This window comes from Pinus tabuliformis, chromosome 9 (genome assembly GCF_031772625.1).
Source record: "Pinus tabuliformis cultivar Carrire ecotype Pingquan chromosome 9, CPIR1, whole genome shotgun sequence".
Taxonomy (NCBI): Eukaryota; Viridiplantae; Streptophyta; class Pinopsida; order Pinales; family Pinaceae; genus Pinus; species Pinus tabuliformis.
This window is the reverse complement of record NC_142307.1, coordinates 961,761,706-961,789,385: the sequence shown is the minus strand read 5'-3', so window position 1 is coordinate 961,789,385 and position 27,680 is coordinate 961,761,706. Positions and strand designations below refer to the sequence as shown.

The following is a 27,680-nucleotide window of genomic DNA, read 5'->3' as shown; positions in this document are numbered from 1 at the left end:
CAAGGTCTACAATGGAATTTATTGTGAGTATTAAAATGTTTAGATATTTGTTTTCAGATATTCTAATATAATCCCAATGCAGCAGAGTGAGGTACAAATGTTGGAGAATTCCTAAAACAAAAAATACTTGTGCCATTTTGACTTCTTTTGAAGTTGAAAATTCTTCAGAGAAATAGTCCCAACAGCAATGACCACGGAACTACAAATAACCATGACTGTCAAAAAGCAATAAATTAGATGTGACAAGATTATACACATAATAATCCCAAAATAGGGACATCCAGTTATGCCACTGCAGTAAGATCACCTGAAATATCACATAGAAAACAGCCACAAACCAAAGATGGCCCATGTGGCATGGCACTGAAACAAAGCCTTTATAAACCAATTGTATAAAATGGTTTTTGGAAATGCTTGAGACCACTCAAAGCAATGATGGGACTGCACAAAGGAAGTTTGTGCAAAGAGGCTATCACATCAACCCAGGAATTTGCATGAAAAGCAATTATATTCCTCCTCCCTTACAGTGACTATTGAGAAAGTTCCAAGAAAGTTACTATCAGTATTCAAAGGAATAAGAAACTTTACTCTGTTTTTTCTGGGGTTCAAAGAAAACTGAAGAGTTCAGAACCTTCTTTATAGTTTCTCTCACAACAAAGAAATAAGCACCGTACCTACCTAATGTATAAAAGAAGACTGATAAGCTGGACGAGGGGCAGGCAGTCCACTGACAAAGTGCTGGTTGCTCTAATTAGTAGAGGAATTTTAAGAACCGGAACCCATTTAGAACATTAAACATTATATAGTGAAAAGCAAATATTCCTCGTCCCTTACAGGTTTTATGGGGCCTAATAAGATCAAAACTTGAAGGAGGTTGAGTGCCTCAGCATGTGTCAAACAATAGATCTAACGGCTACGATGAGGATAGAAAGGCATTTGGGGGATATTATTTCAAAGGGAAATGCCTTACGGCGTAATAAGGAGATAAACTCCGTTGTAATAGATGCACTAGCTATTCATCAATAATTATTAATAACATATTGTATCTTCCTTTGAGCTCAATTATGTGACTCAACCCCATCTAATTTCATCATTTAGTGATCTGGCTCATTTTGTAATACATGATGCCATACAAATTTAGGTTTGTGTTTTCAAGTTTTGTAAGCTCAACAACAACAACAAAGGTTGCAATTTATATAAGGACCACTCAAGGAGTGTCAATAATGCAAGGACATAATAATACTGATTCAGAAATGAAAGCCATGTTAGAATGAAGCATGGCATGATTAGCATGTGCCACATCATCAAGATGACATTAACAAAATTAACCGAATATGCGGACAATTAGATTTCACGACGTCACAATGATAACATTAGCACAACAGGTTTAAAACAACAGGTGGCGACTCGAAAAGGCACCACATACATCTTAGGAGGTAAGCTAAATGGTCTTTTCAATAAAAAAAATAATAGCAATAAATTCCACCTTTTCAAATTCCACTAGGTCCTATAAAAGTTTTGAGGCCAATTAGCTAAGAAGTTCTATTTTTTATGTTTTCACGTCTAATGATAACCCTAAGCTAATTTTATGTTATTCCAGGGCCATTGAACCCATTGGATTTATAGGCTCATGTCTTCAAGCTGTAAAACTCCTCTAACGGACCCAACAATAAACCAAAGACAAATTCAAAGCAGCAGGTTGAATGGATTTATGAATAATAATGCAAGGACTACACAAAATGAAATCCATTGAGGCATAGGAGCCTAGCACATCATGCATTTTAGGACCAATTAGAGGATCAACATGTTCAAGGCAAACAGAGGAGGATTGCCACTGATCCTAAATTTAGGAGCGCCTTATCACCGTTAAATCACCTAAATGAGAAGCTGCTATTTACAGTAGTCCTGTTATAATGATCAGTCATAGGTCTAAATGTTATTTCATTAAGATGAAAGGCACAACAATAATATAATTTATTAATTTCTCAGCCAACATTTTAGTGTTATTCAGAAGTCTTAAAGTTATTTACTTATTTTGGATTCGGACACCCTTCAGGGCATTTGATAACTATTTTTTTATGATATATTTTATAACAGCTGCGGTTTTCTTAAATTAATTGCATCCCCATATACCAGGTCCCAGGTCACACAACAAAACGCAAATCTTCATAAATATAATTCAAGCATCAGAATAGAAAGTCATCTCTAAATTTGCATTTTTTGTATAGTGTATATGAAGATTTTGCCCTGGAGCCTGGCACATCATGCATTTTGGGACCAATTAGAGGATGCAACATGTTCAAGGCAAACAGAGGAGGATTCCCACTTATCCTAAATTTAGGAGCGCCTTATCACCATTAAATCACCTAAATGACAAGCTATTATTTACAATAGCCTTGCTGTTATAATGATCAGTCATAGGTCTAAATGTTATTTCATTGAGATGAAAGGCACAACAATAATATAATTTATTAATTTCTCAGCCAACATTTTAGTGTTATTCAACAGTTTTAAAGTTACTTATTTATTTGAATTCGAACACCCTTAAGGGCATATGATAACTATTTTTTTATGATACCTTTTATAACAGCTGCATTTTTCTTAAATTAATTGCATATCCACATGCCAGGTCCCAGGTCACACAACAAAACACATTTCTTCATAACTATAATTCAAGCATCAGAATAGAAAGTCATCTCTAAATTTGCATTTTCTGTATTGTGTATAAAGATTTTGCGGTCACAATGATCATTAGTACAAAGTGAAAAGAAAGAATCTGGAGTTGGTCTTTGCAGAGAAATTTATTCTCAAACATGCAATCACTATTTTGAGGAAGTATAAGACAATTCTACAAATTTAACAGTAGGTTCATGGCTATAATGTTTCTCACCCCGTGACAGCAATACATCAGTGATCATAATGATTACTTTACTGTCGTGGTGAATGCTTGAAGACATGCAGCCCCCAAAGCTAATTTAGAATACTAATCCATATAAAAGGCAATTTGAGGAAGATGAAACATGATCAGCCAATTAGAGTTCATGAAAATTTAATGCAGAAACCATCACTTGAGTGAACGACATTGAACTCATCAATGTTTTCCAAGTCAGAATCTGCTTCCATATCCTTCCATTTCGCCCAATCCTCTGAATTTTTTTTTTCTTCCCTCAGAGGTGAGGGAACTCTCAATTCATCGGTGAGGACATGATAAGGATCCTCAACAAAATACTTATTCTCAAGTACCTCTTTAGCATTTAGCCTAGCTACAGGGTCATAGCAAACAAGTCTTTCCAAAATAGAAAACATGTTGTCTGAGCAATTGGGGATATGGTTCTTCAGACCAACAGGGCTTCCATCACTAGGAAAACAAAGTTTCCTATAATTAGGAAGATTGGAGCATCTAGGCCAATTTTCTTCTGTTGGAGTCCCAATAACTTTAACCAGCCTGCTAAGTTGATCGATGTCTGAAGTCCCAGAAAAGAGACGTTCTAAAATCAAGAGCTCCCCCAGAATGCAACCTAACAACCACAAATCAATTTATTTTCCATAGATCGTTGCTCCCTAGAGCAACTCCGGAGCTCTGTACCATCGAGTTCCAACACCAGATGTGAATCCCTGCATCACCATATCACCTTCATTTTTCCAGCTCAAATCCAAATTCGCAGTTTCTGCCATATCATCAAAATTAGTTTCAACTGCAGTGGATGAATACTCCTCCCCTTCATTCCGCACTCCCTTAACACTATTATCTTCCTCCATTAACCTATCTCCTGGGGCATCAGCAACGATATCCTCTTGAGGAAGCTCATACTCTACTTCATAGATCGCCCTCTTGAGGAAGCTCATACTCTACTTCATAGATCACTTCAGGCTCTTCAAGTATCCCTACCTACAAGTATTGATATTCGAATTCAGAGATCACTAAGTTATTGAATGTTCAGGCATCCTACTGACGAAGAATCACTAAACTTTAAGCACTATTCAATTTCAATTTGGGCAACTATTAACCTTGTGCTTCTATGCAACATTTGCTCGAATAGTTATAATAAAAGGCAAAAACAATTCATTTATCTAGTTTCCAAAGCGCTTTGAATCAGTCAAAATTTTCAAGATTTTAGATTGAACTTTTCACGTGTGAGATTTGTTAACATTTTGAACTACTACGAAGATGCAGTTAACCATAAACAGGCTTTCAGCATATTTTAAAATATTAAAAACATGAAATGGGAAACAGAACAGAATGTACGAACACTTCAAGAAATAGGGTCAAACAGAGCTGGAGGATTGATGGTGATAAGAAAAAAACACAAAAGAGGCAGCAGATGGCAAGCCACTAAATCATCTATACTTACCTATCCAAAATCAGCGCGCTTGAGAATTTCATTAGCCGAAATGAGCAGATTAGAGGGCTTTAGGTCACGATGGATAACCCAATTGGCATGGCAGTCAGCCAGCCCTTGCAAGATCTGAATCATCCAGGCCTTAACCTTGGCCTCGGGAATACCATTTTCTCCCTTATTCTTATCAGACTTAATGACAGAATAGAGATCGGAAGGCAGAAACTCCAAAACCATAACTGCGTCTTCATTTTCTCTCCAAAACCACTCATAGAGCCTCACAACATTGGGGCACCCACAAAGCCTCTGCAGCGCCTCAATCTCTCTCCAAGAGGTTTGATAGTCATGCACCTCCTTAAGGGCTACTATTAGACTGTCCTCCTTTCTCCGCCTTCTCTACACATCCGAATAAGTTCCGCTGTTGACCCTCTCTAGAATCTCGTAATGGGCACATATTTCTTTGTTGTCGTGGGGACTCCAGCTGCTCTGCACATTGTCCTCCATGTTTTGCATTCCTCAAATCTCCGGAAGACGTGTTCCCATGAAATATTTTCAAGATTTTGTTGGAAATAATACTGAGAGGGGGGGGGGGTGAACCAGTATTATCAAGTTCTTTTAATAAATCTTCCTTATTTATTCTTTGAATTATTTTTGCATGTCAGTACCATAAAATAATGAGCATGAACAAAGAAAACAGATAGTCACACCAAAGAACACAAGATGTAAGGTGGAAACCCAATGTGGGTGAAAACCACCTGCTGCAATATGTCTCTATCTTCTTTCAAATTAGAAACGCCTTTTACAATGGTTTTGTACTGGTGCAGTCCTTTACTAGTACGCAGGCTGCAACCTGCAGAGAGCTACAACTCTCTCGTTTTCCAGTCTCTCCTGGAAGGGAGCTACAACCCCCTACTTCTTTTCTTTCAAGGACCACTTTTCATAAATTGATGCAGGAGCATTAGCTTGGGAAAATACCTTGTATTTTTATTAAACCTAGGGGTCTCATGTTTTTGAGAAATTGTTAATTTTATGTAAATATTTATGAGATTTTGTGAGGATTTGTAATGTTTCCAAATAATTGGACAACAAGAGAGAAATTAGCCTTGAAATATTTCAGAATTAATTATAAGCCTAATTTAGATTTAGTTTCAAGAGTTTTAGGGATGAGAATCTATCCTTTAGGGATGTTGAGAGATTTAGGGGTTTGTTGAGGAAGTGAAGGGATTGAACATTTAATTAAATGATTTTTTTTAAATTGTATAAATTATCAAGCCTAAAAAGCATTGAAAAGGATGGAGCGTGAGGGAGTGAGTGTGAGAAGTTCTCCTTAAGAGCCTTCTGGCAGTTGTAAAAGGGCCATAGATTTGTATATCTGGCCATGAGTAGCAAGTTCTGTATAACCGTTTGTTTCCATGTGAATATAATTATGCTGAATTGAGTCCTGTATGAGCTTATTGACGTTAATCAAATATTGAGATATGGTTCTGGTTGCAGAGATCGATGTCATATGACCTGGAATTTGCATGAAATGATTATGGTTCTTAATGTTCTTAATTTTCAATGCGCCATTGTGTATTTTCCGGTCGTCGTCGAAGGCACCTTTCCGTATTGATTACTTTGATTCTTGTTCTATGGTGGCGCGCTTGTATGCGGTTTAATTCAAGTGTTGATGGCTTTGATTTTTATTTTACTGTCGCGCATATATAACTCTGGTAGTTTTCATTAAATGGCGCAGCGGAAGCGCTGAACCATATCGGCGTTGAGATCTAACGAAACGACAGGATTTAACGAAGGGCTAGTCAATTGTTCCCTTCAAATGAAAATAAAAGCCAATTCCGCTCGGCGACCTGTGTCTCTGTCAGAACGCTGATTGCATGCGGAACTGAGCCAATGAATTTGCGCCGATTCGTGCTTAGCATCCGGGGAGGAAATGGCACATATGGTTGATATCGTAATTATTCTGGAGATTTTCATTGATGGTTAGCGAAGAAAGGATCTATGACATAAGCCGCAACCTCGTGGTTATGCTACATGCGGCATAGTGCCCTGGTTATAAGGACCTGTGGCGGATAAAAGGATAACATTAATGACCACGTTACAGTCAAAGTTTGGAGGCCGCATGTAATTGTATAGGGCGTATGCAAGGCGAATTATATACATATGCACAGGAGCAGAAGTATATATGTGTAGATGCGACTTATATTTATAAGGACCGATATATATACATGTATCAGAGACTGCCTATAGTAAATCGGTGTCGTATATATATGAAGCCATCATTACTGGTTGAGCCATTCGTTACTGGTTATCAAAGACCATAGTTGGGTGAGCAGATACAACTATATATACATCGACCGGAGGAAACAAGAGGCAAAGATATATGGGGAGAGCTGTATGTCCATGCGGTAGTATATGTATGTGAATGTCGTATGCTGTATAGTGCGACAGGGGCCGAGGATCGGAAACTGGAAGCGAATATATATAACCGGTGGGGAAAACCTTTAAAGATTTTATAATCCGGGTCCGTTTGAGCTTGGCGATTGCGATTTATGCATGCGCATTGACCGAACCTGTATGGAGGACCAGTAGAGGTATGTATACGCCTTATCTATGGCAAGCCAATGTATGTGTTCCGATGCTCCATATTTGGTTAAAGTAAAGGCGATATATATCTACTCTCGAGCTTCTGTTTAGAAGCCAGGCTTTAAACCAGCGCCATATCAACAAGGAGGGGAGAATATACTATGGGTTTATATATAACACTTGTGTGTAAGTCTGCCTGTTAAATATCGCTTCACCGAAAGCCACGGTTTGTCATAAGAATTGAAGTTTAAAGGTAAGGGTGTACTCTTCAATTGAATCCTGCCCAAAATATTTGGAAATTGTTTGTGGAAGTTAAGTTGTGAACTGGATTTGATGTCAAGCATGGTTTTGTAATGCATGAAAATTACCATATCATGAAATAAGCTTCCGGAATTTAAGTATATACTCTGGCGGGTATTGAGGAAAAATTGAGGCGTATGCTTGTATATGAATGTATGGAAAAGATCCTGGTTATTTGCAGGCCTAGCCTGTATCATTTTTGGTATCAGAGCTGGAATAGCTCTGTTTGAAGGATGAAGTTTTTTTATTTAATTGCATGTGATAAGATCAGATATTAAGACTGAAGAATGTTGCAGCACAGAATGCGTGCAGGTGGGAGATGAAGCGAGATCAATAGGATCTTGAAGGTGAATTGTAATTGATTATTCGACCTAAAGCACAGAAGTAAGAAAAGGCCAGGTATGGGTTTCAGCTTATATCGTCTTTATTTTTAAATAAAGGAAAAGTCGACTTTTGAACAGAGTAACTGTATGTTGAATAAACCTTGAAGATTAATAATCCCATATGCGCTGGTGGTGATTGTGGATGTCAATCTCGGTTAAGTTTAAAGGGCATATATTGAGTGCAGCAATGCCAAGTATTGAGATTTGATTTGGGAAAATACTGAGATGCATTCTATATGCATCGGAAATTTGTGATTCTGGGTTTGGAGGAGTTTAGCTCGCTGTCATTTTGGTATGAGAGGGTTGGCTCTGTTGAGTCAAAAAATGTTTATTTTGAAAACTGAAATGTATTTTTGACTGTATGATGAATGATGAAAGGAAGATCAGAGTTTTAAATTTGATGTGTAAGCTACACAAATGCAGTGAACAGGATGGCAGAAGTGAATGGAGACAAGATCGTGCAAGATCTTAGAAGGTGAAATGATTTTTTCTGATTTGAAATTTGTGATGAGAGTTTATGGTTGCAGAAAAGACGATGGCATTGAACCTGGCATTCAGCTAAAGGCTGAATAAGGAGGACAATTGCAGTGTCCTGAAGAAGAAGGTGAGTTGAAGAGATAGCCTGAAGAGTGAGCAGAGGAGAGTGCTCAAAGAGGTTCCAGAGGCAGTGAACCAGTACTTACCAAAAGACTGAGTGAGGAGAGCTTGGTGAGGTAAGTGGCGGCAAGACAGGAGAGCTTGTTGCAGAGGCTAGTGCAACTCATGGCAAGTGAGAAGATGATCATGGAAGATCAAAGAAGAGGTTCAGAGGAATGCCACAGCAATGAGATGACTGCAGAAGTCAAAGAAAGAGAGATTGCAGTAATGAAAGTGCAATTGCAGGTACTAGAGGAATGGCTGCAAGAGCAGGAAAACCAGAATAGAGGATGGATCTTTCCACTGAAGGGAAAGAAAGTGAAGTGGCAGAGGCTACAAAAGAAAAGAGATCGACAGATAAACATGCAGTTAATGGAAGAGCTGAAGAAGCTCGAACAGATAATGGATGTACAATTGAGACGTGAAGAACTCAGAGCAGCTGAGTTGGAAGAGGAGGAGGAGATCATTGATGATTTCTTAAATTATTGGGCAGATCACGATCAGCTGGATAATGTGAACTCTTGTGTTTTTATAGCTGACAGTTGTGATGAGATTACAGGTTTTGTTGAAGAGGAAGTTCATGTGAATGAAGAAGATAATCAGCTGGAAGAGCTGGTATACGAACCGAAGATTAAAGCTGTTGAGACTTGTAGTTTTCAAACTGACAAGTTGTGTATGAATGCAGGGACTGTCAGTGATAGTGAAATGCTTCAGCAATGCTACAGTGAAATTGCATTGTTGGAATACTTGTTGGAGAATCCAGAGTATGACAGGGAAATGGTAGAAGAAAGAGTTCAGTACAGTGAACGAATGCAAAAAGATATCATGGAAGCAGATGATGTGGGAGAAAGACTGGTTGACAGTCTTGAGAATTCTTCAGAGGATTCTTTGGGCAAAGAGAAACAGCCTACTGAAGTGCTGGCAAAGGAGGACAAGGCACTGATGCCTTCTGATTTTTATTCTAACAAGTGTTTTGTGAATGCAGGTATTGTTGCAGAACATTTGACTCAATTGAGAAGTCAAATGAAGGAAGAAGAAGTTTTCTGTTCTAGAAAACAAGAGGGCATGGATGATTGGGTGGCAGTGAAGACTGAACAAGTCAGAACAGAAACAAGCATAGAAACAAGAAGTCAGCGAGTGACAGTACAAACTGAGCAAGCCGTCTTAGCTCAGCAGACAGCAAGAAACCAACAGCCGGGAGATTTATTGGATCGAGAGATTGAAAGTATCAGAAGACTAATGACAAAAGAATCCCGGAAGAGACCAGCAGTAGCAAGGAAGAGAAGCAGCAGAAGCAGCAAAATTAAAATAGAGACAGATTGTGAAAGTGCAGCAAGTGGAGCAAGACAGCATAAAGTGTGGGATCCAGGTGGACAGAGATTTAAAAAGCATGATCTGGAGATCATGGTCATTTTCAACCTTGGGAGTCTGATGCAGGAGCATTAGCTTGGGAAAATACCTTGTATTTTTATTAAACCTAGGGGTCTCATGTTTTTGAGAAATTGTTAATTTTATGTAAATATTTATGAGATTTTGTGAGGATTTGTAATGTTTCCAAATAATTGGACAACAAGAGAGAAATTAGCCTTGAAATATTTCAGAATTAATTATAAGCCTAATTTAGATTTAGTTTCAAGAGTTTTAGGGATGAGAATCTATCCTTTAGGGATGTTGAGAGATTTAGGGGTTTGTTGAGGAAGTGAAGGGATTGAACATTTAATTAAATGATTTTTTTTAAATTGTATAAATTATCAAGCCTAAAAAGCATTGAAAATGATGGAGCGTGAGGGAGTGAGTGTGAGAAGTTCTCCTTAAGAGCCTTCTGGCAGTTGTAAAAGGGCCATAGATTTGTATATCTGGCCATGAGTAGCAAGTTCTGTATAACCGTTTGTTTCCATGTGAATATAATTATGCTGAATTGAGTCCTGTATGAGCTTATTGACGTTAATCAAATATTGAGATATGGTTCTGGTTGCAGAGATCGATGTCATATGACCTGGAATTTGCATGAAATGATTATGGTTCTTAATGTTCTTAATTTTCAATGCGCCATTGTGTATGTGCCGGTCGTCGAAGGCACCTTTCCGTATTGATTACTTTGATTCTTGTTCTATGGTGGCGCGCTTGTATGCGGTTTAATTCAAGTGTTGATGGCTTTGATTTTTATTTTACTGTCGCGCATATATAACTCTGGTAGTTTTCATTAAATGGCGCAACGGAAGTGCTGAACCATATCGGCGTTGAGATCTAATGAAACGACAGGATTTAACGAAGGGCTAGTCAATTGTTCCCTTCAAATGAAAATAAAAGCCAATTCCGCTCGGCGACCTGTGTCTCTGTCAGAACGCTGATTGCATGCGGAACTGAGCCAATGAATTTGCGCCGATTCGTGCTTAGCATCCGGGGAGGAAATGGCACATATGGTTGATATCGTAATTATTCTGGAGATTTTCATTGATGGTTAGCGAAGAAAGGATCTATGACATAAGCCGCAACCTCGTGGTTATGCTACATGCGGCATAGTGCCCTGGTTATGAGGACCTGTGGCGGATAAAAGGATAGCATCAATGACCACGTTATAGTCAAAGTTTGGAGGCCGCATGTAATTGTATAGGGCGTATGCAAGGCGAATTATATACATATGCGCAGGAGCAAAAGTATATATGTGTAGATGCGACTTATATTTATAAGGACCGATATATATACATGTATCAGAGAATGCCTATAGTAAATTGGTGTCGTATATATATGAAGCCATCATTACTGGTTGAGCCATTCGTTACTGGTTATCAAAGACCATAGTTGGGTGAGCAGATACAACTATATATACATCGACCGGAGGAAGCAAGAGGCAAAGATATATGGGGAGAGCTGTATGTCCATGCGGTAGTATATGTATGTGAATGCCGTATGCTGTATAGTGCGACAGGGGCCGAGGATCGAAAACTGGAAGCGAATATATATAACCGGTGGGGAAAACCTTTAAAGATTTTATAATCCGGGTCCGTTTGAGCTTGGCGATTGCGATTTATGCATGCGCATTGACCGAACCTGTATGGAGGACCAGTAGAGGTATGTATACGCCTTATCTATGGCAAGCCAATGTATGTGTTCCGATGCTCCATATTTGGTTAAAGTAAAGGCGATATATATCTACTCTCGAGCTTCTGTTTAGAAGCCAGGCTTTAAACCAGCGCCATATCAACAAGGAGGGGAGAATATACTATGGGTTTATATATAACACTTGTGTGTAAGTCCGCCTGTTAAATATCGCTTCACCGAAAGCCACAGTTTGTCATAAGAATTGAAGTTTAAAGGTAAGGGCGTACTCTTCGATTGAATCCTGCCCAAAATATTTGGAAATTGTATGTGGAAGTTAAGTTGTGAACTGGATTTGATGTCAAGCATGGTTTTGTAATGCATGAAAATTACCATATCATGAAATAAGCTTCCGGAATTTAAGTATACACTCTGGCGGGTATTGAGGAAAAATTGAGGCGTATGCTTGTATATGAATGTATGGAAAAGATCCTGGTTATTTGCAGGCCTAGCCTGTATCATAAATTTTCAAACTGGGTCCAAGAACATCAAAAACCCATCAACTACACTTGCATCATCAATCTCTGATTTCACCAAAGCCAACCCGCATACAGATCTGCAAATATTTCCTTATAACTTTGCAGTTGTTACATCAGTCATACCCAGATCATAACATGTGTAAAATAAAACATGCATCAATAATTCAGACCCAGATTATTAGATTTATAGATCAAGCGTATGCCACAGATCAAAATCATATAGAGATACCACTATTCCAGCCTTAAGATTTTGACCCATCAATAGAACTTATCCTTCTCCTTACGCTCAGGTTCCTTCTTCATTCAGATCCAGATCTGCATCAAAACCCAATCACAATATTCCAGATCTAGCACTTTATCAAATATTCAATAATTCAGAAGATGCTTTGCCAAATGATCTCCTTCCTCTTTTATAGTCTTAGGCCTTTCACAATACCATGGGCCAAAACCATAGGATCAAAAAACTGTTGGACTAATACCATGAACCAACCATGAAAGTACGCGAGATCAACACTTTTGGATGCAATACCACGGGCCAAAACCATAGGATCAAAAACTGTCGGACTAATACCATGAACCAACCATGAAATTGCGCGAGATCAACACTTTTGACGAGGTACCATGGTCCAAAACCATAGGTTCAAATACCAGGGACTAACTACCATGGACCAAAGGTAAGTTCTTCAACATATACACGCTTTTCCTCATGGGTTCAAATACCAAGGACTAACTACCATGGACCAAAGGTAAGTTCTCCAACATATATGCGCTTTTCCTCATAGGTTCAAATACCAAGGACTAACTACCATGGACCAAAGGTAAGTTCTCCAATATATACGCGCCTTTCCTCATAGGTTCAAATACCAAGGACTAACTACCATGGACCAAAGGTAAGTTCTCCAACATATACGCGCTTTTCCTTGCATGAAAGTGCGTGAACTTTTTCTCTACATGAAATAAACTTTTCTCTGCATAAAAGTGCATGAACTTTTCTCTACATGAAATAAATTTTTCTCTGCATAAAAGTGCGTGAACTTTTCTCTACATGAAATAAACTTTTCTCTGCATATAAGTGCGTGAACTTTTCTCTACACTATAATTTATTATCTGAGATGAGTGGGTTGCCATCAAGTACAACATATGTATCATAATGCCAACAATCTCCCCATTTGGACTTGATGGCAACAACAACCAATCACTCTCCCCCTTTGACATCAAGGGCAAAGGGTTATGCTCCCCCTGACTATAAACCATATCTGCAAAGAAGAACCATAATCCATGAACATGAAAGAGATAGAGATGTATTGCAGCAATATTCAGACCAGCATCCATGATCTCCTTCTATACTTCCTCCATAATGCCAACAATGCATGATATGCTCCCCCTGAACCTGTGCCATTCGATCTTTGACCAATCCGCAACCCAGCACATGTACGCATATGCTTCAGATGAACCTTGCGTACAACCAACAATCAGAAGAGATTCAACAACAAGATGATGCATCAACAACCCCCAGCTTTTGCCTGAGGTATTCAAAGGTCTCCCTAGGCAATGGTTTGGTGAGTATATCAGCAACCTGTTCCTTAGAAGGAACATACTCCAACTTGACCTTTTCTTCAAGCACTTGTTCCCAGAGAAAGTGATACTTGATTGGTATGTGCTTGGTTTTTGAATGCATGACTGGGTTCTTTGAAATGCTGATTGCACTTGTATTATCACATAAGATGGAGATGGGTGGTGTACAAGTGATTTGAAAATCCTGCAAGGTCTGCATCATCCAAAGGAGTTGAGTGCAGCAAGATGCAGCAGCAACATATTCTGCTTCAGCTGTAGACAAGGCAATCGAACTTTGTTTCTTGCTGAACCAAGATACTAATCTGGAACCCATAAAGAATGCACCACCACTTGTGTTTTTCCTGTCATCCACGCTTCCGACCCAATCTGCATCTGTATAAGCATGAAGTGTGAGATCTGTATCTCTAGGATACCATAAGCCATAGTTTTGAGTCCCTTGAAGATATTTGAAGATTCTCTTTACTTCCTGAAGATGAGTTTCCTTTGGATTTGCCTGAAATCTTCCAACTATTCCCACTGCATGCATGATGTCTGGTCGGGTACCTGTCAAATAAAGTAGACTTCCAATCATAAATCTGTAAGTTGGTTGATGCACTGCTGCTGATTCATCATTTGCACTGAGGTTACATCCTATGACCATGGGTGTACATACTGGTTTTGCTTCTTCCATACCATATTTCTTCAAAATTTGCTTGAGATACTTGGTTTGAGACAAGAAGATCCCTCCTTCATTTTGTTGGATTTGCAAACCAAGAAAATATGTCAGTTCTCCCAGCAAGGACATTTCGAATTCTTTCTGCATCACCAAGGCAAAGCTTTGACTCATAGCTTCTTCACTGCTGCCAAAGATAATGTCATCTACATACACAACAAGTATCAGCAATTTGTCATTTTAAACTTTCATATAAAGATTGTTGTCTGCTGATCCTTTTGAAAAACCTTGTTGATGAAGATATTTGTCCAAACGATAGTACCAAGCCCTTGGAGCTTGTTTGAGGCCATAGAGAGCCTTTTTAAATCTACATACAAGATTTGGATCATTTCCAAGAATGAAACCATCTGGTTGCTCAATATATACTTCTTCTTCCAAGTCTCCATTCAGAAAGGCTGATTTCACGTCCATTTGAAATACTTTGAAGTTTTGAAAGCTTGAGAGAGCAAGGAACATTCGGATGGCCTCAAGTCTTGCAACAGGAGCAAAAGTTTCTTCAAAATCTATTCCTTCTTGCTGAGCATACCCTTTACAAACAAGTCTGGCCTTGTTTCTAATTACTTCTCCATTTTCATTCAATTTATTTTTGAAGACCCATTTTGTTCCTATAACATTCTTATCCTTTAGTCTAGGAACCAGCTCCCAAGTGTTGTTCTTTTCGATCTGCTCAAGTTCTTCATCCATTGCTTTGACCCAACATTCATCTTTGCATGCCTCTTTCACATTTTGTGGTTCAGTGGAAGAGAGTAATGCCAAATAGCTTGAAGCTTCTGCAATTGTTCTTCTTGTTTGTACACCTGCTTCTTTCTGTCCCAAAATTTGAGATTCTGGATGATTCTTCTAAACATATCTGGATGGAGTCTTCTCTTCTATCCTTATCTGCTCCTCTGGTTCTTCTTGAGGTTCTTCTTCTTCATCATTCTGTCTTTGAGGATGGCCTTCATCTTCTTCGATATCTTCATGATTTACTTGCCTAGGAATGTATCCCTTCTCATCAACCACTACATCAATGCTGTCAACAATTCTTCCAAGTCTTTTATTATAGCACTTGTATGCTTTGCTGTGTGGAGAATAACCAAGAAGGATGCCTTCATCTGATCTAGGTTCAAGTTTGCCAAGTTGCTCATCAGTATTTTTAATATAGCATTTGCTCCCAAAGATTTTGAAGTGCTTTACCGAAGGAGTCTCACCATACCAGAGCTCATGAGGGGTTTGAGTGTTGTTCACCTGGACATTTGTTTTGTTGAGAATAATAACCGCAGCATGTGTTGCTTCACCCCAGAAAGTTGCGGGAGTTCCAGATTCATCAAGCATAGCACGAGCCATTTGTTGGATAGTTCTGTTCATTCTTTCCACCACTCCATTTTGCTGAGGAGTTCTAGCTGTAGAGAATTCTCTTCTTATCCCATGTTCTTCACATAAATCGAAAAATTCATTTGAGGTAAACTCCCCACCTCTGTCGGATCTAAGACACTTAATTTTGTATCCTGATTCATTTTCAACCAAGGCTTTAAAGGATTTGAATTTTTCGAATGCTTCATCTTTGTGCTTCATAAGTCCTAACCAGACAAACCTGGAGAAATCGTCAATGAATAATATCAAGTATTCTTCTCCTCAAGTTGTCCTTTTCCTGAATGGACCACATGTATCTGTATGTACTAGCTCAAGAGGCATGCTAGCTGATTCTTCCTTTTCCGGAAAGGTAGTTCTGGTTTGCTTTCCAAACTGACATGATTTGCATATGGTGTTGTCTGGAACTTTGATATCTGGAAGACCACGAACTGCCTGATATTTGCATGCTTTCCTTATTTGTGAAAAGCTTAGATGCCCCAACCTCTGGTGCCATAACCAGTGCTCATCATCCTTGCTCAGATAGCATTGTTGTTGTCCTTCTTCAAATATGTATAGATTATTTGGAGTTCTTTTGCCTTTGATCACTGTTTTACCTGTATCAAGATCACGAACAAGACATCCATTTGATCTGAATATCACCTCGGTTATTTGATCACACATTTGGCTGACACTTAGAAGATTATGTTTCAATCCATCAACATACAAAACATTTCCATCTTTGACCTTTTCTTTTAACTGAGCAGTGCCTTTTCCTTTTATAGTTGCAGGAGTATCATTTCCAAAAGAAACTTTCTTTCCTTTTTCTAGAGCAGAATATGATTCAAGTTTTTCTTTATCACCTGTCATATGCTTCGAACATCCACTGTCAATGTACCATAGATTTTCATGTCCCTCTGCATAAAATGCTATCCCACATCTTTCTATTTGTGGTTCCTTTATTCTCCATGTTTTGGTGCTTGAGGCTTGTTCCTTTGTCTGCTGAAACCTGCTCCTGCATTCAGAATCTTCATGACCAAAGTTATTGCAAATAGAACATTCAACTTCATTTTCAAGAACCGAAAAGTTGTTATAGGTCCTTTTTGTAATCCCGGTCATACTTCTTTGTTTTTGAGCTTCTCTAATCATGATCGTTTTATATGCAACACATTGAGCTGCTTTGTGACCAAAGTTATGGCAAGAAAAGCATTGTCCATTGAAGAAATTTCTGCGGTTATCAAATCTTCTGGCCAAACGATTGTAATTTCTATTGTCATTCATTCTTGAAGCAAATTGAGAGGATTTTACCTATGGCTGGTTGTAGCTTTTGTTCATCCTTAAGACAGATTGCCCCTGATTTGCTTGATATTATTTGTTTGTAATTGGTCCCTGCTTTACTTGGTGATCTCCATTGTGCTTTTGCTCATTCCTTCTTGTTGCATCAAGATAACTCTTTGAGGTGGATGCTTGAGAAGTTTCTCCATTATAGCCCAAACCTGTCTTGTTTAGAGGAGAGCGCTGTGCATTGATGATCTCATCGAGAGTTTCAGATCCTTTGACAAACTTAAGATTAATAGCCTTTGTTTTCTCAATCTCTTTTCTAAGACCAACAATTTCGCCTTCTAACTTTTCAAGATATTTTTCTTTTTCATCAATTTGAAGTTGTAGAGTATCAATGATCCTATTCTTTTCTTCTATACATGTCTTGAGTCTAGAAATTTCTTCACAAAAGCTATCCACATCTATAGCATCCATGTAATCATCATCTTCAAATGCCATTAAGAGTTTATAGTCATTACCTCGTTCATCTTCGTCACTATTTGATAGACCATCACTATCTTCATGAGTGTAGTAGCTTTTCTTATTTGCAATCTGTTTTTTGTTCCATCTAGCAGGTTCCTTTCCTTTATCCTTATGAGGACATTTTGCAGCATAATGACCTACTCTTCCACAAGCAAAGCATTTAAAAGGTAACTTACCTCTGAACCTTCTAGTTCCCCTTTGAAGATTTCTGACAAAATTTGATTCTTCTTCTTCTTCTTCTGGCATGTGACTTGCTTCATAATAGTCTCCTTTGCCTGAAGCCTTGAAAGCAGCTTCTCTTCTGTCTGATGGACCTCCCTTTCTCATTTCATAAGCAGTTAGAATTCCGTGCAGCTGAGACATAGTAAGAATTCGTAGATTTTCCTTTTCTTCTATTGCAGACACTTTAGATTCAAACTTGGGGGACAATGATCTTAGAACTTTTTCAACCACAATAGTCTCTTTTATTTCTTCACCCAAGTTTTTCATGCAATTAACAATCTCATCTACCCGAAGGAAATAGTTAGCCACACTTTCATCATTATACATTCTGAGATTCTCATACTGAATCCTGAGGGTTTGAAGTTTAGCACACTTTACCTGTTCATCTCCTTCGTAGCTCAAGACAATCTTGTCCCATATTTCTTTTGCGGATTTATTTTGCATAACCTTCACGAATTCTGTTTGAGATAAGCATCCCAGCAGAGTATTGACTGCTTTAGCATTTGTTTCATATTTCTTCTTTTCGGCCGTATCTGTAGGAGTAGCTGAAGGAAAAGTGTAGCCTGTATCTATGATATCCCAAACTTCTGTACCAAGAGATTGAAGATAAGTAGTAACTCTTACCTTCCAATAATTGAAGTTTGTCCCATCAAAAATTGGTGGCCTGATTGATGCTTCCCTCTCGTAGTTGCTCATGATGAATGATCTTCCTTCAAGTGATCAAGCTTCTCTGAAGGACCTGCTCCGATACCAATTGTTGGAAATAATACTGAGAGGGGGGTGAATCAGTATTATCAAGTTCTTTTAATAAATCTTCCTTATTTATTCTTTGAATTATTTTTGCATGTCAGTACCATAAAATAATGAGCATGAACAAAGAAAACAGATAGTCACACCAAAGAACACAAGATGTAAGGTGGAAACCCAATGTGGGTGAAAACCACCTGCTGCAATATGTCTCTATCTTCTTTCAAATTAGAAACTCCTTTTACAATGGTTTTGTACTGGTGCAGTCCTTTACCAGTACGCAGGCTGCAACCTGCAGAGAGCTACAACTCTCTCTCGTTTTCCAGTCTCTCCTGAAAGGGAGCTACAACCCCCTACTTCTTTTCTTTCAAGGACCATTTTTCATAAATTTTCAAACTGGATCCAAGAACATCAAAAACCCATCAACTACACTTGCATCATCAATCTCTGATTTCACCAAAGCCAACCCGCATACAGATCTGCAAATATTTCCTTATAACTTTGCAGTTGTTACATCAGACATACCCAGATCATAACATGTGTAAAATAAAACATGCATCAATAATTCAGACCCAGATTATTAGATTTATAGATCAAGCGTATGCCACAGATCAAAATCATATAGAGATACCACTATTCCAGCCTTAAGATTTTGACCCATCAATAGAACTTATCCTTCTCCTTACGCTCAGGTTCCTTCTTCATTCAGATCCAGATATGCACCAAAACCCAATCACAATATTCCAGATCTAGCACTTTATCAGATATTCAATAATTCAGAAGATGCTTTTCCAAATGATCTCCTTCCTCTTTTATAGTCTTAGGCCTTTCACAATACCATGGGCCAAAATCATAGGATCAAAAAACTGTTGGACTAATACCATGAACCAACCATGAAAGTACGTGAGATCAACACTTTTGGATGCAATACCACGGGCCAAAACCATAGGATCAAAAACTGTCGGACTAATACTATGAACCAACCATGAAATTGCGTGAGATCAACACTTTTGACGAGGTACCATGGTCCAAAACCATAGGTTCAAATACCAGGGACTAACTACCATGGACCAAAGGTAAGTTCTTCAACATATACGCGCTTTTCCTCATAGGTTCAAATACCAAGGACTAACTACCATGGACCAAAGGTAAGTTCTCCAACATATACGAGCTTTTCCTCATAGGTTCAAATACCAAGGACTAACTACCATGGACCAAAGGTAAGTTCTCCAATATATATGCACTTTTCCTCATAGGTTCAAATACCAAGGACTAACTACCATGGACCAAAGGTAAGTTCTCCAACATATACGCGCTTTTCCTTGCATGAAAGTGCGTGAACTTTTTCTCTACATGAAATAAACTTTTCTCTGCATAAAAGTGCGTGAACTTTTCTCTACATGAAATAAACTTTTCTCTGCATAAAAGTGCATGAAATTTTCTCTACATGAAATAAACTTTTCTCTGCATATAAGTGCGTGAAATTTTCTCTACAATATAATTTATTATCTGAGATGAGTGGGTTGCCATCAAGTACAACATATGTATCATAATGCCAACAGATTTTAACTCTCAAAACCCGCCCATCAAATATTTTCGAGGTATTCAAGTCTCAAAACCCTGAAACACTAAAACCCTATGGAGAAATCCCCAATTCCATGGTCCGGAGAACATGGCCAGTGTTTATAAATCCCAAATTCCTCAATTCAAACCAACCTTCATAAGCCAAGAGAGTTTCATTTGCCCTCTGAACAAAGTAGACCGAATCAAATATATTTAACATCTGAGCAGCCTTATAGATCAAACACGAACAAGAAATGCAGGAGTTATGACCGAACCGACCCTCCTCAACACCCTCGCCCTCCCCTCCTCTGCATTAAACGCAAATATCAGCGCTCAGGACGAGTTCATTCGGTAGGTATTATAACTGATACGTTAACCTTTTTTTTAAGGTTTTTTAATGTTTTATTGCATTTTTTATTAAATTAGACGACTGATTTCTAATACGGCATTATTAGTTAAATTAGCATCGTATATAATAGTAGTTCTACGGCATTATTAGTAGTTCTACGGCATTATTGTATATAATAGTAGTTCTACGGCATTATTTACATTCTATTATTAGTTAAATATTCATTTCTCTTTCTTTCTCTCGTGTTTTTGTGCTTTTGAATGTTTAATGTCTATTACACCTTGGATTGGAGTAAAACAATGTGTGTGTTTAATGTCCATTATACTTTGGATTGGAATAATACAAAGATTATATTTAGGGGGCAAGAAGCAACAATCCTTATTGGCAATGACACATGAAGAGCTTTGTATCAAATCAACTTTCAAGGAGGTTAATCAAAGTAACTCTACATCTACATGGAGGCTTCTGATACCTGTGTTGGTAAAGTTAAATTTTGAGTAATCGAAATATGATTGGAATTGGAGGCATTATTTAAAACATTGAAAGGAAAATTGAAGGTCTCATACATTGACAAAACACGAGATGATATGAATAACTCTATAAAAATGTAGGTGGTGAAGAAGAGGTTTCACTTCGCCATACAATTAGGATATGTCTCATAAAAGTTGAAGGTGAATCTTAAATTATTATAGTTTCTAATGTGAACACAAATCAAGGTGACAAATAACATTGAAAATGTTCATTAAATAATGACTAGAAGATTATTAAGGTTATGTTGGCAGTGCTGGACCCGCTAACATTCAAGCGGATCTCCCCGGTAAGAAGTCCCAACTAGACGTCAGACCATTTGGAGTAGGAGTCCCAACAGTGGGTGGTAATGTAGTGCCTTGACTGTGGTAGTGCGCAGAGATAAGTATGATGACTTTGGTCAGAAGCAAGTGTGTGACCTTGCAGCAAGTCAAGGGAGATGCATGGGGGCTCTAACACATGGAGGGGAAACGAGAGTGTGTCCCTTATAAGCATGTAATAGTATGTAGCCTGAAAGGAACACATGAGCGGAATGACATCACAAGCTCGAAAGAGGAATAGTCCACAAACCAAAGTGATGGGTTAATCCAACAACATGCCTTCAACAAGATTCTTACAATTGCATACTAAATAGTTCATAACCAATGTGAATGTTCAATAACATACATTGCTAAAGAAACCAGAATAGTCCAACTACAATAACAACATATGCATGAAAATGTGTTGGTTCAGTTATATTATTATTAAGTGAAAGTTCCATCCATACGTACACCATTGATAGCCACTAGCCCCAATAGTGGAACATTACAGTCAACACCACCTCCTCCTCAAAAAATTATACTCTCTCTACACTATGGGGAAGCCAAGGCTCATCAAAATACTCTCATTAAGCCTTCTCTAAGCCTAAGCCTAGCCAAAAGCTTGGCTCCCAAAAGCCTATTCTATGAGTTATGAGGTTTTATTTATAGCAAAGGGTGGGGTGACCCTTGACATTCCCCTTTGTGACTCTTTGAATACCCTCATGACTCTTCAACTTCTTTACAAATAACTCATTACATTACATAGTGATTGTTCACATTCCAATAATGACACTAGGAATTTCACTTACAACATATTTACGAATAATATACATTTCCCACATGTACCCATGTGAGACAAAATAGGCTAGAGACAACCTACCAAGAAAAAACTCTATGACTTCGATGTTTGGGGAAAGACCAACTCAACAACCTTCACTTGATGCTTCTTGGTCACATACTGATGCCAAGCTGGGTACGGTGTGATGATGTTCCAAAACTGCTTGGTGGTGTCTTTCTGATAGCAGACTCTTGCCTCCATAACTTCCGGGTATATGGTCTTGGAACTTGTGTCCAACTCATCTTAAAGCATATGCAAAATGGTGTTGACCATGACATGACCACCAATGTAATTCTACATGTTATGTGCGCTTAGCTCCAAGTCATCCCTAGTGGCCTCTCACCTTAGCTGCTCCATGTACTCATCGATCTCTAGCCAAACTTGGTTCTTGTACTTAGCCTCAGAGAAGGAACCGATTGACAGGATCTTGAGTGTTTTCACCATGACATCCAAACTCTTATGTAAACATGCATATGAAGCCTGTATGTTACTGATGAATGAAGCAAGCTGCTCATATTTCTAGATCAAGATCGAGACATTTGCTTTGTCTAGCTCTGCCTATGGCTTTATCATCTTGGGAAAGTAATGTGAGGCCCCTTTGTACCTCATTGTCCACTCTTACATGTGGGTGATGACAACATGTATGTATGTGAGGGTTTGGACAAACCTTTTGCTCCATTGTTGAAATCCATGCACATGGAAAACTACCTTATGCACATTGCTAAATCCATCATATAGTTTCAGTATGGTAGCCTCTAGTGTTGATACTTCAACAAGTATCACTTTCCTCATCTTTTCCATTGCGGAACGTGTTATCTGCTCTCGATATTTTTCTGCCTCTTTCCTGACTGCCTGTAAGTTCTTTGCCAGTTTTTCATTCTCGGCCAACAAGTACTTGACATTGGAGCTTGTTGCTCCGGCATAGGCCAATGTGGCTTCGTTAAGGGCGGCTGGATGCTTCCTGGTGTATGAAACCATCACCCTTTCCTTCATGAATGCAAGTGATGCGTGATCATCTAGAAAGTGCTTCCTTCATGCCTATACAATCTTCTCCTGCAACTCGTCAAATGATGGATAGTACACATTGGATCATCATCAAGGAGGACAACATCTCCTTGTTTACTCAAGACTGGTTCTGACACGAGAGGTGGTGGAAACTGAGAGGTGGCCTCGGGTGCTCTTGGCATGAGGTCAATGTCTTCATTCCATGGCTCCTACTCTAACTCAATGACTATCTGCTCAATCAAGTAATCAATCTGTTGAGCCATTTCCCAATCTTGCATCTGTTCACTCTCTACCTTAGCTATTAGTTGTTCTTACTCCTCAACCTATATGGGCATTGTTTGCTCTGTCATTGTTCCTTTCCTTTCTTCTTCTTCCTTTTTCTATTTTTATTCTCTTTCTCTTCTTCTCAGCTCTTGTTCCTCCTTCAACTTCTTCTCCATCTCCTGCAACTTTAGTTATGTTATTTGCAAGCTCTACTTTTTCTCTTCCTCCACTCTGTTGTCGATGCCCTATGCTTCCTTTTTCTTCCACTGCCTAGACTGCCTTCATGAAGATTGAATACACTTTTAATCTACAACATTGTTCTCACTATATTATGTTAGCAACTTCCTCTTTTTGTGATCTTGTACTGGATTGTTTCCCTTTACTACTGTTGTTGGACTTGTTTCCATGATAGTGTTGACTCCTTTTCTATGGAAAACTAAGTGTCTGCATATCTTGGCAAGTTAATTGGCACTTGCTAAACTTCTTCCCCGGTGCTAATTCTAGTATTCTTTCTTGAAGCAACTCTCTTTGGTTCCATGGTACAATTACTGCTGGAGATAAGTGCTTCACGAGTGTGGTGCCTATGGAACAGAAAGGACACTCATGGAAAGAAAACATTCTTACAAATCTAACTTCACTGCATGATCAAGCAGAAATCAAGGCATCTAATGAGAGGGATTGCACAATTTGGACCAACAGGGATCACAGACTGACTGTGGGAACTACGTACTGCACAATCACAGTAGTTAGTGTGAAATCCTGATGATTCGAATTGTGCAATACATAGTTCAGTCTGGGGCAGAGCCTAGGAGAGACTGCGCATTGCGCAGTCTCAGTGACCAAGCTGGGAGACTGGCTCCTGGAATGCAGAGTTTGTAGCTGGAGCCAAGCCAAGACAACCTCTGTGCAATTTGAGAAGCCACGATAGAGGCCTTGCACTCTCAGATTGCATAGTGCATGTAAGTGAATGTGAGATCCAGGCAAGGGGAGGCCAGATCTGCCCAAGGGGAGTATTCAATCATGTAGATCTAAAGGATTGTGCGATGCTAAGCATAGATCTGATTGAGTGATGATGCATGCAAGTAAAACAAGTGTAGGGATCAATCAAACAGAAGGAGAACAAAACATGTGGAGAGATTCACCGTAACGACGAACGTTACTATGAAAACATGGTAATACATGTTGAGACAAGTTAAAACACCAGGATTTGCTCAAAAAAACAAGTGAAACAACACTCTCACAAGCAGAAACCAACAGAAAAAGTGGCAAAAGATGATAAACGAAAAACTCACATGGAAAAGTGACAATGATGCTCCGAAGGTTCCTTGATCTCCTTAGGCATGCTATAGCCTAATGATCGAGTATACAAATGAGCTCTACAGGCATCTATTAGATTGAATTGAGCAAAATTGGAATTCATGACATGCATGATTGAGATCAAGGACAAAAGACCACCTGGTAGAAAATTCTAAAGATAGCATTGTTCCACCTTCGGAACAATAGTAATAGATCCCTACTTCCTAAGGATGTGTTTCTCATTTTCGGGAAAAGATGCCATGCATTGCTTGGAGAGATTGCACAGTTTAGGAAGGACTGTGCCACCCTATGGCTTATGCACTGAGAAACTTATGCACAATTTCTCAGCTGAGTGACTCTGGGCTGCCTCTCATACTCTACACAGTTTCCCAGCTGAAGGCTAGTTGTGAACTAGCTCTACGCAATTCTAGAGCTAAGGCTCACTGTTGGCTTGGACTGCACAATCGCTGAGAGCAAGGCTAGTTACCCTCAAGGATTATGCGGTTCACTAAGGCAACCCCGAAACAAGGTTGAAACCAAGTCAAGAGATCGCCTTGAGGGTTAGACAATAAAGAAAGTAAGAAAACACAAGACAACATGCAAGAAATAAATATTAATGAAAGCACAAGTACATGGGTCAGTGCGAGATGAGTTGTTGTGCTTCAGGAGGGAGGCTCCAAAATGAAGCATAGGCAATTTTTTGAAGGGTGGTTGTAGCTGCTACAACAGGTTACACACTTCCATTTCCTTTAATGAACACACATCTTTCAAACACATGACATGAAAAGAAGGTTATAAGCACTTTGACAAAGTAGGAATGTAAGAAGAACTAGGTGAGATGTCTTTTCTTACACTTTGATATGACCTAGAAGAGAAATACAAAAAGCTTTAGATAAAACAAATAACAATTATGTATAGGATTTAGAAACAAAAAATGTGGCCATCAATGGATCTAGATGCTCTTCAAGTCAATGGTATTCATGAGTAAGAGGAAAGAAGTGGGGATTCCAACAAAACCTGAGCATCTTAGGTCAATGATGGAAATGAGGAGGGGATTATTTTTATGATAGGTCCATTCTTGTGATGTCAAAATAAAGGAACCATAGGGTCGGGAGATAAGAAGTAACATCGTTCTTTTTATCAACACTGTTACAACTTTATAGTAGTAAATGAACTATTTTGACCTAGAGGACTATCCACTAAAGTTGTTGAATGTAAAGGCTATCCTTGTGGCCTAGCTAAATTGCATTCGAGAGTAATCCATGGTGTACATTAGGTATATTGGTTGTGGATATGGATGGTCAAATAAAATTGGATGATTATGAAAACATTCGTGTCCTAATATTTGTAGTGAAGCAACTTCTCGCATAATAACAAAGACTAGACTCAATTAAAAGATAAACCATCAATTATTGGAAAACAATAGAAATAAGTTCCACAAAAAGATGACAACTTAGAATGAATATGAATTGTCATTCTTAACTTTGTGAAGAGAGATGATGAAAAGTCCATGTAATCTGTTACCTAAAATCCTAAAAAACTATTCATATATATTACATTAGAAATGTATGTGTAATTCCATGTATGTCACTCCAAGAGATAAGTAGTTGATCAATAACTCTCATCTTGCCAAAATTTCAAACTACAAACAATTAAACAAATAAGTTGGATTAGACTTTTAACGACTGAAGTTTAAATTCACCAACTTAAAAATCAGTTACCATCAATACAAAATGGCACCTTAAGGAATGTCCTATAGCATATTCTTAAAAACAAATTTAAACAATGTAATTTCAATCCTATTATGTATACCCATAGACTTATTCAAACAAAAAATTACACATTACTTTATATTTTTCCCGAAGACTTCTTATTTCAACTCAAGGTGGATGATGATTTGTTGACTTTTTAAATTTTTTTAATTGACAGCCTAAATTGATTCTCAAGGGAATATATGCGTATTAAAGAGTTTGTTAAGTTATATTGTCTTTTAATAAATTTTAAAAATTATATTCGTGCCACATGACTCCCTACCCACCAATTTCCTAGGGATTTGAGGTTATTCCAATTCTAATAAGTTCCTCTATGATAAGTACCTCATTATTATTTATAACATTCATTTATAATTCTGTTTTTTTCTTAAGTTAAAGCTAACCTATAACATTTTTATACATAGTTAATAAGGTAAATGTGTGTATTAGTAAGACATTCTTTGTATTGCAATATTTTTTTTGGTTATATTTATGAAGCTTTAGGCTATATCAACCACGTTAATACTTTTAATGTAATTGTACTAATTAAAATAAAAAATTTAATGAAATAAATTTATAAGTGTTACAATAAATAATAAGATAATAAAAAATAAACCTAATCTAACATGTTAGTTTTGTTGGGTTGTGTTATATTCTTTCCACGTAGTTAATAGGGGGTTTGAAGGGCACCCGTAACCCCACTTTATGGGGTCCGGGGCAGCGCCCCGGAAAATTTTGGTTTTGGACCATATGTTAGGTTGGGCAGACCCACCTATGGTTTTGTGCATGATTTTCGCACATGTTTTTTGGACACGATGGTTTTTCGGTCCATGGTATTGGTCGCGATGGTTTTCGGTCCATGGTATTGGATGCTTCGGCATGTATAAATATGTATTGTAACATTGAAAGGAACATAATGAAAAATCAAGCTGGTAGTCCCGGTTTTGGGATCCAGGGAAAAATCTCTATGCATATGTGTTTTATGGGTTATGCTCTCGCATTGTTTATTTTCTTTGTTTAAGAATTCGTATGCAGGTAATTTCTGTATAGGGTTAAAACCTACATTTGGTATCAGAGCTGTTTTGGCTTCAAGGGGACGCCTTTGTTGCTGAGGGGTTTCGCTCGGGCCTGTGGTAGACCCTGTTCAGTGGGAGATCTGCAAGATCGATTCTGGTGGTGAAAGAAGATGGCGAGCAGTGGAAAGATAGAGATTGAGAAGTTCAATGGTCAGAATTTTGAGTTGTGGAAACTCAAGATGGAGGATCTGTTGGTGGATAAAGATCAGTGGATCACGGTAGATCCGGGTACTAAACCATCAGGAGTGACTAATGAAGAATGGAAGAAGTTGGATCGAAAGGAAAAGAGCACAATACGATTGTGTGTCTCGGATTCAGTATTGCTGAATGTATCAGGGGAAGCTACGGCAAAGGCTTTGTGGGTCAAGTTAGGCACTTTGTACCAATCTAAGTCTCTGGTGAATAAACTGTTCCTGCGGAAAAAGATGTATAACCTGAGGATGAAAGATGGAGACTCGGTGATAGAGCATCTGAATGCGTTTAATACTATGGTAAGTCAGTTATTA

The 27,680-nt window shown here is 38.4% G+C and overlaps 1 pseudogene; it reads right to left on the bottom strand.

The window, feature by feature from the left end:
• Positions 1 to 3,039: 3,039 nt before the first annotated feature.
• Positions 3,040 to 4,850, bottom strand: LOC149151923 (cyclin-dependent kinase F-1-like; annotated as a pseudogene).
• Positions 4,851 to 27,680: the final 22,830 nt, after the last annotated feature.